The sequence below is a fragment of the Myxocyprinus asiaticus genome, chromosome 15, assembly GCF_019703515.2.
Source record: "Myxocyprinus asiaticus isolate MX2 ecotype Aquarium Trade chromosome 15, UBuf_Myxa_2, whole genome shotgun sequence".
Lineage (NCBI taxonomy): Eukaryota > Metazoa > Chordata > Actinopteri > Cypriniformes > Catostomidae > Myxocyprinus > Myxocyprinus asiaticus.
Window position 1 is genome coordinate 17,397,470 of NC_059358.1, and position 14,478 is coordinate 17,411,947.

Below are 14,478 nucleotides of genomic sequence, written 5' to 3' on the forward strand. Positions count from 1 at the left end.
CATCCCATTCAGCACACAACTGAATAAAACAGGCTGCATGACACTGATAAATGATTACTGCCAGATTAACATTCGCATACAGGTGTGAGGGACTTCAGAATTTCACAAATAACACAAAGAACAAACATATTCCTCTCTCACTTGGTTATGCTTGCGTGTCCCCTCCGTGTGCGAATGATGCAAAGATCTATTGGGATTTTACTAAAGTTCATCACTAAAAAGGTTTGCTCGCAGGCTTCGCACTAAACAACACATGCAGCCTCACGAATGGACACGGAGTGGCTGCATCACACTTTTCTTTGAGCAGAATATTGCATTATTGAGGACTAAGATTTTTTTTCGAAGAAGAGAAAGCACGCACAGATTGCATAAATTAAGTGTGATATAAGGCGAAATATTTCCTATTTGTGCATTTATAAATCTCTGCTTGGGGTGTTGCATCTATTATCTGGCAACCCTGAGCATATTATAAGCTTGTGGATGTGCTATTGGTCCCAAAGCCAAATAAATGAAAGATCTAATAGAAAACGTTCATGATAAATCGACCCGAGGGCAGTAGTTTGCCCTGGTCTACAATTGAGGTGCTCTAAGGTTCGTTTAAGGGTGCTTAGCACCCTCAAGCACCCCCATAGAACCGGGTCTGGTTCGAGGGAACAGCGTATCAATTCAAAGTCCTGCCCTTCAGGCTGTCTCTGTCTCCTCGCAAGTTCACAAATTGCATCGATGCGGTTCTCGCCCCTCTGAAACTGAGCGGCGTGCGCATTTTGAACTACCTCGACGACTGGCTGTTACTGGCCCAATCAGAGGATCTGTTATGCCAGCACAGAGACTTACTGCTTAAGTATCTAAACAGCTTGGGACTCAATGTCAACTGGGTGAAGAGCAAGCTCTCCCCCAGCCAACAAATCTCCTTTTAGGGAGCACTTCTCGAATCTGTGAGCAGGCATGCGCACCTCACGAGTGAGCACGTGAGGCGTACTCATGTCGGTCGCCATCCCACAGGACTGCGGCATCATATTTCCTCTCTGGAATGTTATGTTGTGTAGTGCGGCGTGATGGGATTCTGTTCCCCATATGCGTTAACACGCAATGTCAAGTGTACTGAGTCGTAGGGGAACGTCTCGGTTATGTACATAATCTTGGTTCCCTGAGACGAATGGAACGAGATATTGCAAATGCTGGCCGCACTACAAGACTCAGAGTTCTTCTGAGGTGCGAGCGTTGCGCTCCTTGTCCCTCAATCAGAAAATTCTGAGGAATGGTGTTTGTGCACCTGCTTTTATAGCGGACAGCTTCGCGCCTAAAAGGGTGGGGCTCAAACACCATAGCCAATATTGGAATATTGATGTTATTGTAGAGATGTTTCAACTAGGTCGTGTGGAAGGACAACTCCCCATATGCATTAGCACGCAATGTCTCGTTCCCTTTCGTCTCAGGGAACCGAGGTTACGTACGTAACCGAGACGTTTTCCAAACTGCAGCAAAACAGAAAGTGGCCATAAAAGTCAGTTTGTAAAAAATTTAGTTATAGTAACGTTCATTCTATGAGACTAGGTTGCAGCCAGCTGGACTCTTTATACTGAGGTACAGGACTTAATGCCAAAAGAAGCCCTTGATGTCTAAGCATGCGCAGTATATGAATGATCGATATCTACAATTCAATTTTCATAGTTAAAATTCTTCTTAATATAAGCAATGGAATTTCTACTAGTGAAAATGCTAATATCAGTAATTAGGTTTGCACTAGTAAAAACGTTAATTCTTCATATTAAAACTTATCAGCAATGTACTACTTGAAAAATTATTTTCAATTTTCAATATAAATGATTACATTGTTACTAAAGTGCAAATGTCTATTGCTGATATCAGCAATTGAATTACAACTTGTAAAAATGCTAATTATTGATATCATTACTGAATTAGCATTATCAAGAATTAGCATTTTCACTAGTGGTTATTCCATTGCTGATATCAAGAATTCAAGCTAACCAGTGAAAATGTAATCATTCTGCATGTAATTATGTCAAAAAGGCTTGCGATACTTGACCGGTTCACATGATCTCTTTTTTTGCTGCTCAGTGTTTCCTTGCTATCCTAAGCAGAAACTAAAGAAATCTGCATATTCTTCAGCATAAACAAAACAAGTGGGTTAGAATGAATTGTCCCTTGATATACTGCAACATTTTTAACTTTGCCTAAAAAAAACAAAAAAACATTACAGTCATTGACATTCATTTTCATTTAATTAAGATATTTTTACTTAATATGTTTTGTTTAAACTAAATAACTCCTGATAATTGTCCCATTATCATATTGCCTAGTATACAAATGTAATTGCATGTATGCATTTCATTAGCCTTCACACAGCCATGACCAGTAGGGGGAGAAAAACAACAACTTTTAGGCACCTTTCAAGACCTGTTATCTTGTATCCTATATAGCCTACAATTCCCCATCTTACCATTCCACAGATATTTAGACCTAATTGTAATTTACCTCTGAAATCAACAATAGTATTTCAAAAGATTCCAAAACACAACTTTTGAATCTCTCCTTTTAAGATGTACATTATTCCTAACACACAGCATTTCCATTACATAAGAAATAACTAAAATATCTCTTCAATGCCAAACTTCATTAGCTTATGAGCCTAAACAGATGTGTGAAATAGCAGACAAATATGTTCACATTTAAAAGCTAGACTCAATGGACATTTAGCAGTCTCTAAATAGCACCGGCTGACAGAAGAAATCTACGTTTATAGGATAATGATTCTGTCTGTGGAGACTGGAAGCATGTTGGGCTAGTGGTGGGGAGTGTAAAACTCTTGAGCTTTTTGAGTCAGTGGTTTGGAAACGTTCCCTACAGTCTGGATAAATGTCAGTAGTAAGTACATAATGGGGCTCTACTGATGGTTATGCTATTGGTACTGTTTCAAACAAACCTGAGGACAAAATTATATGATAAACACATATAGACACATGCACACACACAGACACTAATGCATATCTACAGTAGCTACACAAAACTATCAAATCAGTAGGCTACTTCTGCATTCGGCTGTGCCGATTATATGTGTAAGTTATATAGGTAAATTATCTATCTATCTATCTATCTATCTATCTATCTATCTGTCTGTCTGTCTGTCTGTCTGTCTGTCTGTCTGTCTTTCTTTCCAGACCATCAATTTGCTAAGTAATGAAGATATATTTGTCTGTCTACAGCTATAAAATGTAGGTTGCACATGGAATCACATACCAAAAATAATAATAGAAACATGTACAAAGTACATTTTGAATGGATGCAGCATAAAATTCAAAGATTATTACATAACTATCTGCTAAAAAATTCCATCTGAAGTGCTGGCCTTAGCTGGTTTAAGATGATCTAGCTAGTCTCCCAACCAGGCCAAGATGGTCTTTAGCTGGTTTAGCTGGTTGGTGAGGTCTCCCAACTTGACCGGCTTTCAAATGCCCAGCAACCCAGGAAACCAGGCAAGTTTGATCAGGCTGGGAGACCAGCTTAAACCATCCTATGCTGGTTTAAGCTGTTTTTTTTTTTTTTTTTTTTTGTTTTTTTTAATTTTTTAGCAGGGTTTGTAGATGCTTTTATCCAAAGTGACTTACAAATGAGGACAAACACCTCTAATTAACAACAATAGCAATGGCACAAAGCAACATTTCAAAAGAAATCCAGAATAGAACACAAAGAACAAAAACTAAAGCAGAGGTACAGTTAAATGTATTATGGCAAAAATTATTACCACACACACACACACACACACACACACACACACACATACCAAAGGGGCCTGGCAAAGCTGTCAGCAAAACACAAAGCTTAGCATTTCAAAGTCACCCTGTGTCAGCACCCTTTGCTAGACTTCTGAGCACTTCCGGAGAAAAACAGATTACAGCAACATTTTCTCATCAGGAGCCGATTTGGAGGCGGAGAGGGTGGGTTGGAATATATATTGCTACCACATCCTTGACTCTGTACAGTTTTCTCCCGGGAGCTCAAACCCCCCTCCTCCCCCTTCACACTTCACTCTGACATGCCTCCATTGTGGATTATCAAGATTGGCCTCACCGTCTGTGAGGATCATCTGCACAGACAAAACAGTGGGGCCTCCGTGGACAAAGTGTGAGGAAAAGTATGTGTTTGGATCTAGGCCAGTGGTTCTCAACACTTTTTGAAGAATGCCCCCCTACTTCATTCCCTTCCCTTACATAATTTGAAAGTATGACTTTGTTGTACCAAAAAAAACAAAAAACAAAAAAAAACTCAATATTTGTGTTATTTGCTTAATTTGCTCAATGCAACTTCGATGCAGTGCATAATTTTAAAGTTTTGTTAATAAATTCAGCAGGCTTACGTGTCATGAATGTGAGACCAAACCTTGCGTTTCTTGAATTCAAGCAGATGGAGGGTTATATCTGGGGCCTATAAAATGAAAATACGAAGACAGAAACTAATAATAAAAGTGATATTGTTAATATATTTTACATTTGCCTTTTTGAAAATTTAAATGTATTCATTAATTATTTATTTTTATAGTTTTAACAGTGGCATTTGTAACCAGACCATAGTAAACACATTTTTGTAATTATAAACAGTAGACCTACTCTAAACACATGTCAAAAAACAACAAATACAAAATATAAATATTTATAAGTTGTAACAAAAATTTATTATATTCCCTCACTCCCCTAATGTAGCCTATAACAAATTTAATAGAGCTAAAGTAGTGATATGATAATGTTTATTACCAATCCATTTCTGCCTAAAGTAAAGTTAGTGTTAATTCTGTGCTGAATTCAAATGGTTTTCGCTTCTCTGCCTTGCTTCTCACTGTGAGTTTAAGAGCTCGAGCTTTAACGCCGGGTTCACATATCCTCCACGAGCGTGCGGTGAGCAAGGCGCGAGCTACGCGTGAGCGGGGTGGTGGGGTTGGACATTCACATTGGCCGCGTCTCTTCCGCGAGAAACAGCAGCGCCTCTGTGCAGGAAATAAAGTTATCTATGGGGTCCTATGCCAAATTATTTCTTTAATAAGGTCGTAATAAAATGAGATTATTGCTGCTTCAAGGACAACAGCGGGCAGTCACTTGCACTTAATATTTATCAGCACACATGGTTGTGATTGGCTAATGCTTTGTCTAAACTGTATAATATAATACACAGAATGGCGAAAGGTCTGGCAGTTTATTAATTCTTTATTTATTTTATTGAGTTTACTTGCATGCAGACATATAAATTGTAGTGTACTATAGGTTTGGTTTGAATAATTTTGATTTGATTTTGTGTCTTTTCAATAATCTCCTGATTATTTTAGTGTTGTACTGCACCCAGATCCGCTGAGCTCAGCGTGAGCCACGCAGCAAAAATAGGCTCATCGCCGAAACTATCCGCTCACTGCCACATCTGGGACGCTTCACCTCGCTACTCACGCTTGCAGTATAAACGGTGTCATCTGTTAATATGGGTGCCGAAATGAAAACGCGCCGCTCACGCCTCGCTCACGGAGGATGTGTGAACCCGGCGTTAGAGCTTTGCGTTCGCGCTGCTCTGTCCATTGAGCCGTATCCATCAACAGAGCCATGCAGGTGCATTAAGCCGAGGTTGTGCCTCCGCCTGTGTATTTGATGTTGAAGATACTTCAGATGCATCGCTAGACTTCAAAATCAGATGAACCGCGATACAAATGCGTACCAACCCGTATAATTGAGAACCAACTGATATACTCCAAGTCTAGATAAACGTTTTAATGCAAAGAGGAACTTGATGATAGATTTGATTATTATGACTGATAAGCGCCCCTCATTTGCAACCTACCACCCCCTCTCTACTAATTTGCTCTCAGTGCCCCCTGGCATCCTTTTTTTTGGGGGGGGGGTCTCCTTTTTCTCCCAGTTCCCAATGTGCTGTTTTTAAGTCCTCATTGTCGCATCCTGTTTCGACTCAGTCTGGGTTGTGGACGAATCCCAGTTGCCTCTGCGTCTGAGACCGTCAACCCACACATCTTATCACGTGGCTTGTTGAGCACGTTGCCACAGAGACATAGCACGTGTGGAGGCTTCAAGCCATCCACCTCGGCAACCATGCTCAACTCACCACGTGCCCCACCGAGAACAAACCACATTATAGCAACCACGAGGAGGTTACCCCATATGACTCTACCCTCCCTAGCAAGAGACCTGGCTGGAGTCAATCAGCACGCCGAACTCCTCGAGCTAGTGAACTCCAGGGGTGGTAGCCAGCGTAATTTACCATCACCATCACCATCACCATCCTTTGAACGCCCCCGTTAAGAACCCCTGATCTAGGCAATGACAAATCAAATGTATTCCTAATGGATTGGGATATGAGAAGTGCAGGACTTCCAGAGGTCTAAGCAAATTCAAAAACTGATGGGCAAAACGTGCAGACAGATCAAGCCTTAAAAAGATGGCAAAAAGACAGACTCTAAACTCAGTCTGACAGGTGGTCTGATCATTCTATCGAAGGGGTTCTCTTGCGCATGGTAAAATCATTTTGACATTTTCATTGACTTGTCATTATGGCTGTATCTGCCTTGCTCATGAAGATTGACAGCTGTTTAGATTCAAGTTTTTTTTAATATTTTTTTATTTATTTTTTTAATAACTGCCTTAGAAGGATGGACTCTAATTTTAGTAGGAGAGAAATAAATTAGAAGCAGCCATTTTCTCCTGCATGTCATCATCACCTCCTTATCCCAACAGAAGGCAGAAGTCTCAATCTTGCACCTTTGCAATTCAACCAACATATTGTTCAACCAAACGGTGGCGCTGATGGTCCCATTTTAAAATACATTCATATACATGCATTGGCTAATTAATTCAAAGTTGACTGGTTTTAGTTGCATGCTTTTCCCTCACTGTCAATCATCTTTTGACGAACATTTACACCAGTAATGTAGGCCTAGCATTATCTTCAGAGTAATGATCTCCCTTACAGAAATGTACTATAATAAACCATGGTTTCCAAATACTAAAATAGTAGTTACTACAGTATAAAACAGCATATACAGTAGTTCTATACAAATACTATAATACAAGTTTTTTATTTTATTTTATATTTAATGTATTGTTTTACAAATGGTATTGCAGTGCAAATTATAAATAACAAGGTACATTTTTGCAAATGCTTGTTTGGGTTTTAGGCTACTTATTAGATTTTAGATTATTCAGTTTTATATTTTTCAAATTATGGAAAAGATTTCAGTTCATTTCAACCAATCAATTATTATTATTATTATTATTATTATTATTATTATTATTATTATTATTATTATTTATGAGATCAGCTAACTTTGTATTTACTCGTTTTTTTCCTCTCAGACAACTTTTTATAACAGTTTATCCATCAGAGACTGGTAAGCTTTGCGATCCATTATTACTTGAAATACTTCAAAATGAGTAGGTTACTTCACTGGAAATAAAGCTTTGTATTGATTTTGCACAGGAAGGAAAGATGCACTAAACTTTTTTAAACTTAATTTACAATAGAAAATGGAAAAGGTTAATTTCATAACGCCACCAATAAGATGCTTGATGAAGAGGATTCTCTTTAACAAATGTTAAAACAGTTACAAATGTACTCCACATATCCGCAGGAAGAAGGCCTATAGAACTCCATTCATAACCATCACTAAAAATGAAAAGCATCATACCTGCTATCATTCGATTGATGGAGATGTTAAATCCGCAAATAGATGCTTGTTATTTTAATAAAACCCGCGTTCAGGGAGATGTAATGTTAATTCATCTCAGAGGTCTTTTTCTTGGAGGCTGATAGTCCGTTTCTTCTCACATCTGCTTCACCTTCAAGACAGGGAGAGCACAGAGACGAAGCCCTCGGTAGGAATTACACTTGACGTTTAAGGGAAAAGGGAGGAAAAAGTCCCAACAAGATTTTCACAAAGGATCTCGTATAGGGGAGGGACCATATCGCGCTCTCCAACGATGGAGTGGCGAAAGTGAACTTAAGACAGTGCAGTTTAGCACTTCATCTCAATAAATCGTGGGATTTTGAATAATTATTTATTTAAGAATTCAAAGACTCGTTTATCCCCTGGATTCAAAGGGTCTTTCATTGGATCTGGGCGATGATTCCTTCCAGTGCGCGCACAATAGCGCTGCAGCGAGCGTTTTATTGTTGTTTGGTCCCGTTCCCACATCAGTGACAGTGACTCTTGTCTCCCTGCACATGACGCTGTAAACACATGAGTAGGGGGTTTTCGAGTTAAATGTATGCAAATTTGTACATACGGGTCAATGACGTGATCTCTCTCTCTCTCTCTCTCTCTCTCTCTCTCTCTCTCTCTCTCTCTCTCTCTCTCTCTCTCTCTTTTTATTTTTTTGTCCGGATCTATTTAGTTGTCAAAAAAATTAAATTAAATTAAAATAAATAAATAATAAAAAATGTAATGCATTTTAATACAATAAATCTAATATTTTGAGAATTTTATGAAAAGGCGCATTTTGTTCAGGTCAAATGGTGTAATCAAGAAAACTTCTTGATATTTACAAATTCATGCTATTTGTAAAATAATAATAATAATCATAACAATAATAATAATAGTAGTATTAATAGTAGTTCCTTGCACGTGTATTAACACATTTTAAGCAATTAAATTAAATTAAATAATTAAATCATATATATTCTTCTCATTTCAGAAGTCACTAAAATTCTTAAGTGACTTCTGAAATGAGAAAGAGGCACAAGAAGTCACTTTTTCAAAGCCAAATTACTCTAAATTGTTTCAGATATATAGTCTTTTTCTTGTTTCAGGTTGTTTTTGCTTTCTAATTTCCTGTCCAAAATATCAAGCCTCTGTACAGTCTTGTTGATTTTTTCACAGAGACTCAGGAAAAGATCAACATTTCAAGTTCCACAATGCACACTCACATCTGCACCTTTCAGAGAACTGTGAGGTTCTCTTTCAAGTTTGAACAGAGCAAGGTGATCTCACTGCCTTAGACTGTGGCCTCCACCCTTGAACTTAGAGAATGTGCCACCACAATGATCCTCATGAGCTCTGTCTTTTGCAACAACAGGTCATTTTGGGGAATTCTTCCCATTTTAAATTATATACAATCAGAATAGAGGACGGGAAATTATGGGGAAAGAGAGAGAGAGAGAGAGAGAGAGAGAGAGAGAGAGTGGGATCGATTCATAACGTAAGGCAGAATCAAACTCTTGTCTACTGCATGAGAAACACTTTGCTATGTGTCTTGAGCATGTCCGCTGGCTGCTTATACGGCTCCAAGTTGTTACACGAAGCTCATTATTCAATGGTGTGCAAACTGTTTCTTGTTTTGGAGGAAAAGCTATTAATACAGTTGCTGACATTTGCGTTGACATTATGAAGACAGCAATTTGGGTTCTGCAGATTTGCTCCGAAAGGAATGGCAGTGGGTGATATTTCTGGTCATGGTTGTGGGATACACTGGTTGCATAGAGGGGCCTTTGTCTGGGGTGATGTCCAAACAGGGAATCATCTCTTCATGATCCAGAGTGAACCGCTAGATTTTGTATAAGGTGTTTTATAGCTCTTATCAAAAGTGAGTTTTAGAAGATTGAGTCAATAAATGTAGTTAATAGTGTTTTTAATTGCTTACCAGTGTGGTACTCCCATGGGAAAGAAAAATCACAAATGAGATCTCTTATACCTCATCGTCCCCCCCCAATGGACAGCAAAGAGATGAGATGAAAAGCCAATATAGACTTTTGCTGAAGTCTTCTGCTTTTTCAGATTTTCTTTGAGAAAAGGCCCAGTAATCTCAAGTGTGTTTTATAGTTTCAGAGGAGATCCCAGCATCAGAATGTCTAAAACTGTGCTTAGAGTTGCCAAGATGCCAAAAGTCTGCAATCACAAGTCAGAGTTTCAATGTGCACTCAAAAAACATTTCTCATCAAATTCATCCAAGACCATATAATCTGAGCTATGCTATCCACATTCATTTTAAAAGCAGGCATTATGCAGCCTATTACAAACCAGCTAATATTATCAGAGGCCTGCTTCTTTCTCTGCTGATGGTCTTCAGTAAGCAAAACACCAGCTGAGTCTCCTCTCAAAAAGCTCAACATTAATCATGATTGGATTCCAATTTACTTGACTGCCAGTGGTCAGATTTCATCCACATATTTCGCCACACACATGCTGCTAAAATTGCACTCATTTCATTTATGTGCTGAAGAAGAAATTTAGCAGACACCAAAGGCTCAAGGGAGCATGATTGGTGTGTTTAAGGGCACATCCTTAGAGAGTTGATGAAGGTAATGTAGATTAAAGAGGTAGGTTTATTCATGCTTGCCAGACTCATAAACCATCTCAGCAGGCTTTCATGACCCACCACTCCATCGCTTAATAGAGCTTCCTCCCAGACAGAGAGAGTCATTTATAAGGAGCCTTTCTCTTAACCAGCCTCCCCCTCCTTTTCTCCCTTTTGCACAAGTTGGAAGCTAACTTTGGGTCCATACTGCAAATATTTAGACATCCAAAATTGCATGCGATGTTGGGAAGTGTTTCAAATAGACAAACAATTGCAGAACCCTAAATATAAATATCAAAAATTAATCAATTTGCTTAATGGACATTCTGTACATACATGTCATATTATGTGTCCTGTCCAGTGGTTCTGATGATTAATTAGTGCAATATTTGACAGTTTTTCTGAATTGCTAAAACACATTTATTGAAACCACCCATTTTCTCACAACTTTAAACACAAAACCAAATCTTCAAACTACATTCACAAAACCCTTGACTCTTCTGGCAAAATCAAACAATCACCTCAAAACCATTTAATCTGTGCTCAAAAACAATGCTTTCATATCATACACACAAGCAGGTCAATATATAAACACTACAGAGCATTCATTAGACACTACATCAGAAAATTGAGAACACAGCATCCAGGGCATGTAGTTAGACATTTTTTTTTTGTATATATATATATATATATAATAAACACATTTTGTAATTACTGTCAAAAAAGTATAATTATCCCAATTTACAGTAATACAGTGAATATATATTGTATACTGTAAGTACTGCATGTAATACAGTATTGAATATCTGTATATTCATCAATTGCATACTGTAAAAATACTGTAGTCCAACTGAAAATTACATTACAGTACACTCACTCAAAAATGTTCTGCAACTGCAAAATCAGTCAATGAGAGATTAATTCTGCCTCAGCATCACATTTTGACATCATTAGAAACAAGTGTGAACAATTTTGAGTCATTGTGTGTAAACGATGACAACTGTTTTGTAGTTGGGTTAACTTTTGCTGCCTGTGTTTACTGTTTTGCAACACAAGTGCATCACAGTGCAGAATGTGTTTTAATGAGTGAGAATGTGTTTAGAGTTTTGCAAAAAAAGTGATTGATTTGACAAATGGGTTTAGGCCACTGAGCATTTGGTTCAGAGAATGGGGTTTAGTGTTTTAGCAATTCAGAAAAACTGTAATGGTTTCACTGAGTGTGCCTCAAGTACCACTTTTAGGTGTGTAAGCGATTGTTAAAAAAAAAAAAAACTGTATTTCAAGGCAAGTTATACACATCATAACCCTAAAATGTACTCACTCCCATGTTGTTCCAAACTCTAATGACTTTCTTTCTTCCTCTGAACACACACACACACACAAAACATTTATACAGAGTGTACACTCTCATTCCCATTCACTTTCCTTGTATGGAAAAAAATTATGCAATGAAACTAAAAGGTAATTGAGTCTCATTCAGGCTTATACGGGCATGGAACAACATGATGGTGATTAAATCATGTCAGAATTTGCATTTTTGTCTGAACTATCCCTGTAAGTTCCACAAGGATCTCTCTAAGGGATCTGTTTAAAATATGTTGTTTTAGACCATGCCCAAGTGTTTACAAGTGCAGCAATGTGCTACAAACCACATTTCCTCCTCTAGAGAAGGTTTTATTCAGAGCAGAATACCAACTGATAATTTGTATGCATGCAGGAAGTTATAAGGTTGTCCATGTCTTGATAAAAGTTGCCCACCTAGACTGCCGTTAAAGTGAGACACTTGGACAGACTTCTCTAAAAGACATGACCTCCTGTGCTCAAGGCAAAGTTGCCAATATACACAAAAAAAGAGCAGAGTACTTCAAGTATGCAATCACTAATACAAACTAAACAGTAATGGTTCCTAAGCAAACACACTGATTTGGCACAGTGAGTCATTCTACTACAATATTCACCAAGACCTGGTCTACAAGCTGACCTGGAACTTGTAGACCAGGTGACTTGATGGAAAACAGTTGGTCCTACATTTTGTAATGAACGTATAAATAGCTGCTTACTTCCCTTTTTGGTTGTATTGTTCACCTGGTCCTCTTTGATGAGCTAGGTTTAGATGTTGTTGCGTTAAAGTCTATGCAAGATTTTTATGCAAAGCATTCATAAGGAGTAAAGTATTTGCAGTTGTTAATTTTATGCATTTGATTAGGTTAAATGCCCTCAAAAGTGCATTTGAGATGAATCGCAATCACGTCAGGAGATAGTTTGAGATACACCGATCAGCCACAACATTAAAACCACCTGCCTAATATTGTGTAGCTCCTCCTCGTGCCACCAAAACAGCGCCAACCTGCATCTCAGAATAGCATACTGGTCAGGAGCTTCAGTTAATGTTCACATCAACCATCAGATTGGGGGAAAATGTGATCTCAGTGATTCGGACCGTGGCATGATTGTTGGTGCCAGATGGGCTGATTTGAGTATTTCTGTAACTGCTGATCTCCTGGGATTTTCACACACAACAGTCTCTAGAATTTATTCAGAATGGTGCCAAAAACAAAAAACATCCAGTGAGCGGTCTACAGTAACTCAGATAACCACTCTGTACAATTGTGGTGAGAAGAATATCATCTCAGAATGCTATTCTGAGATGCAGGTTGCCGCTGTTTTGGCGGCACGAGAGGGACCTACACAATATCAGGCAGGTGATTTTAATGTTGTGGCTGATCGGTATACGTACAAGATGCTAATCGGCCCAGTGAAAATGCATTTGATTATTCAGGCCACATATTGTACTTCAGCATATGAAAGTTTGATGCCCGGTATTAGCATCATCACTGAAGTGATCTATGTTATAGTTCCATTTTCATATATATGAAGATTTAAATTAATAGTAGATTGTATAGTGAATTTGGATAGTAGATAGAATTTATGTTCATTTTATGGAGATCAGACTGATCTCACTGTGAATTCGGTGACAATAGATTGAAAGTTCTACTCCTGAAATTGGTCTGTGCTTCCCGAAATTCAAACCCGTGCCCTCAGTAGCCGAAGCTGGAAGTGTTGTTGAATATATGGGCACCAGTTTCTTGGATTCAACATGTCAAGTTTCTGTGTGATTACATGATAAAATGTGCATACCCAATCCGGGAGAACAATATAATCGATCAAGATGCATGGAGTAATATAAAAGGCCCACAGTCAGACTATGGAAACTTTAGGCTTTAATATTGTCATCAAAGAACTTCAGGGTCAGAAGCAAAATTTCCTTGAGGTCAAAGAAGCTATTAAAGCTCTAAGCTTTGATACCACACTTTGCTAATACAGAAATCATTATTTCCAGACAGAGATTAGAAGTTAAGAGCTAGGATTACATTATGACATCCACACAACTGGCTAATGAACTTCTTGTCTGGCCAAAAGTCAGAAAGTCAAGTCTTTAGATATTACGGTAAATACCTCAATCATGCTGGCCTTCCTCTTTGTGCGAGATCACTTCAAAGAGCCAGACGAGTTCAAAAGCAGCACTTATTCCCCTTGTGTGACCCTGAACCTACCTCACATTTTCAAGCCTCTTCAAAAGAGCTGTGCATGCCTGGCTAGTAGGGTTTTATTGCACTCCTTCTCCTTATCTCTCAGTCTATCTCATTCTCTATTTTTATCATTATTTTTTGGATCTTTCATCCCTGTGCTGGCATGCTTGGTTACACCGTCCTCGCCAAACAAGTCAAGTCAAGTCATTTTTATTTGTATAGCACTTTTCACAACACACATAATTTCAAAGCAAAAAAATTAGATTGTAGATCTATATACAGTATGTATATGTATGTACTGTATATATATATATATATATATATATATATATATATATATATATATATATATATATATATATATATATATATATATATATACACACACACACACACACACACACAATTAACGCAGTATCCGTTTTTTTTTTAAAGCAATAGGAAAAATGTGTCCCAAGTGCTTCTCAACCTTACAGGCTCTGATAAGGGGTGGGGGCGGGACAGGGCATCTGCTGCTTGACAGGAACAAACCCAGGCACTTTTGTGCAATGGACTAAACTTCACCACTGTTTTTCCCTACTTTCTGTGGCTAACATTGGCATTTATAAATTTTCAGGAGGTACTCGCTTGACTCAACTGCACATCCTCAC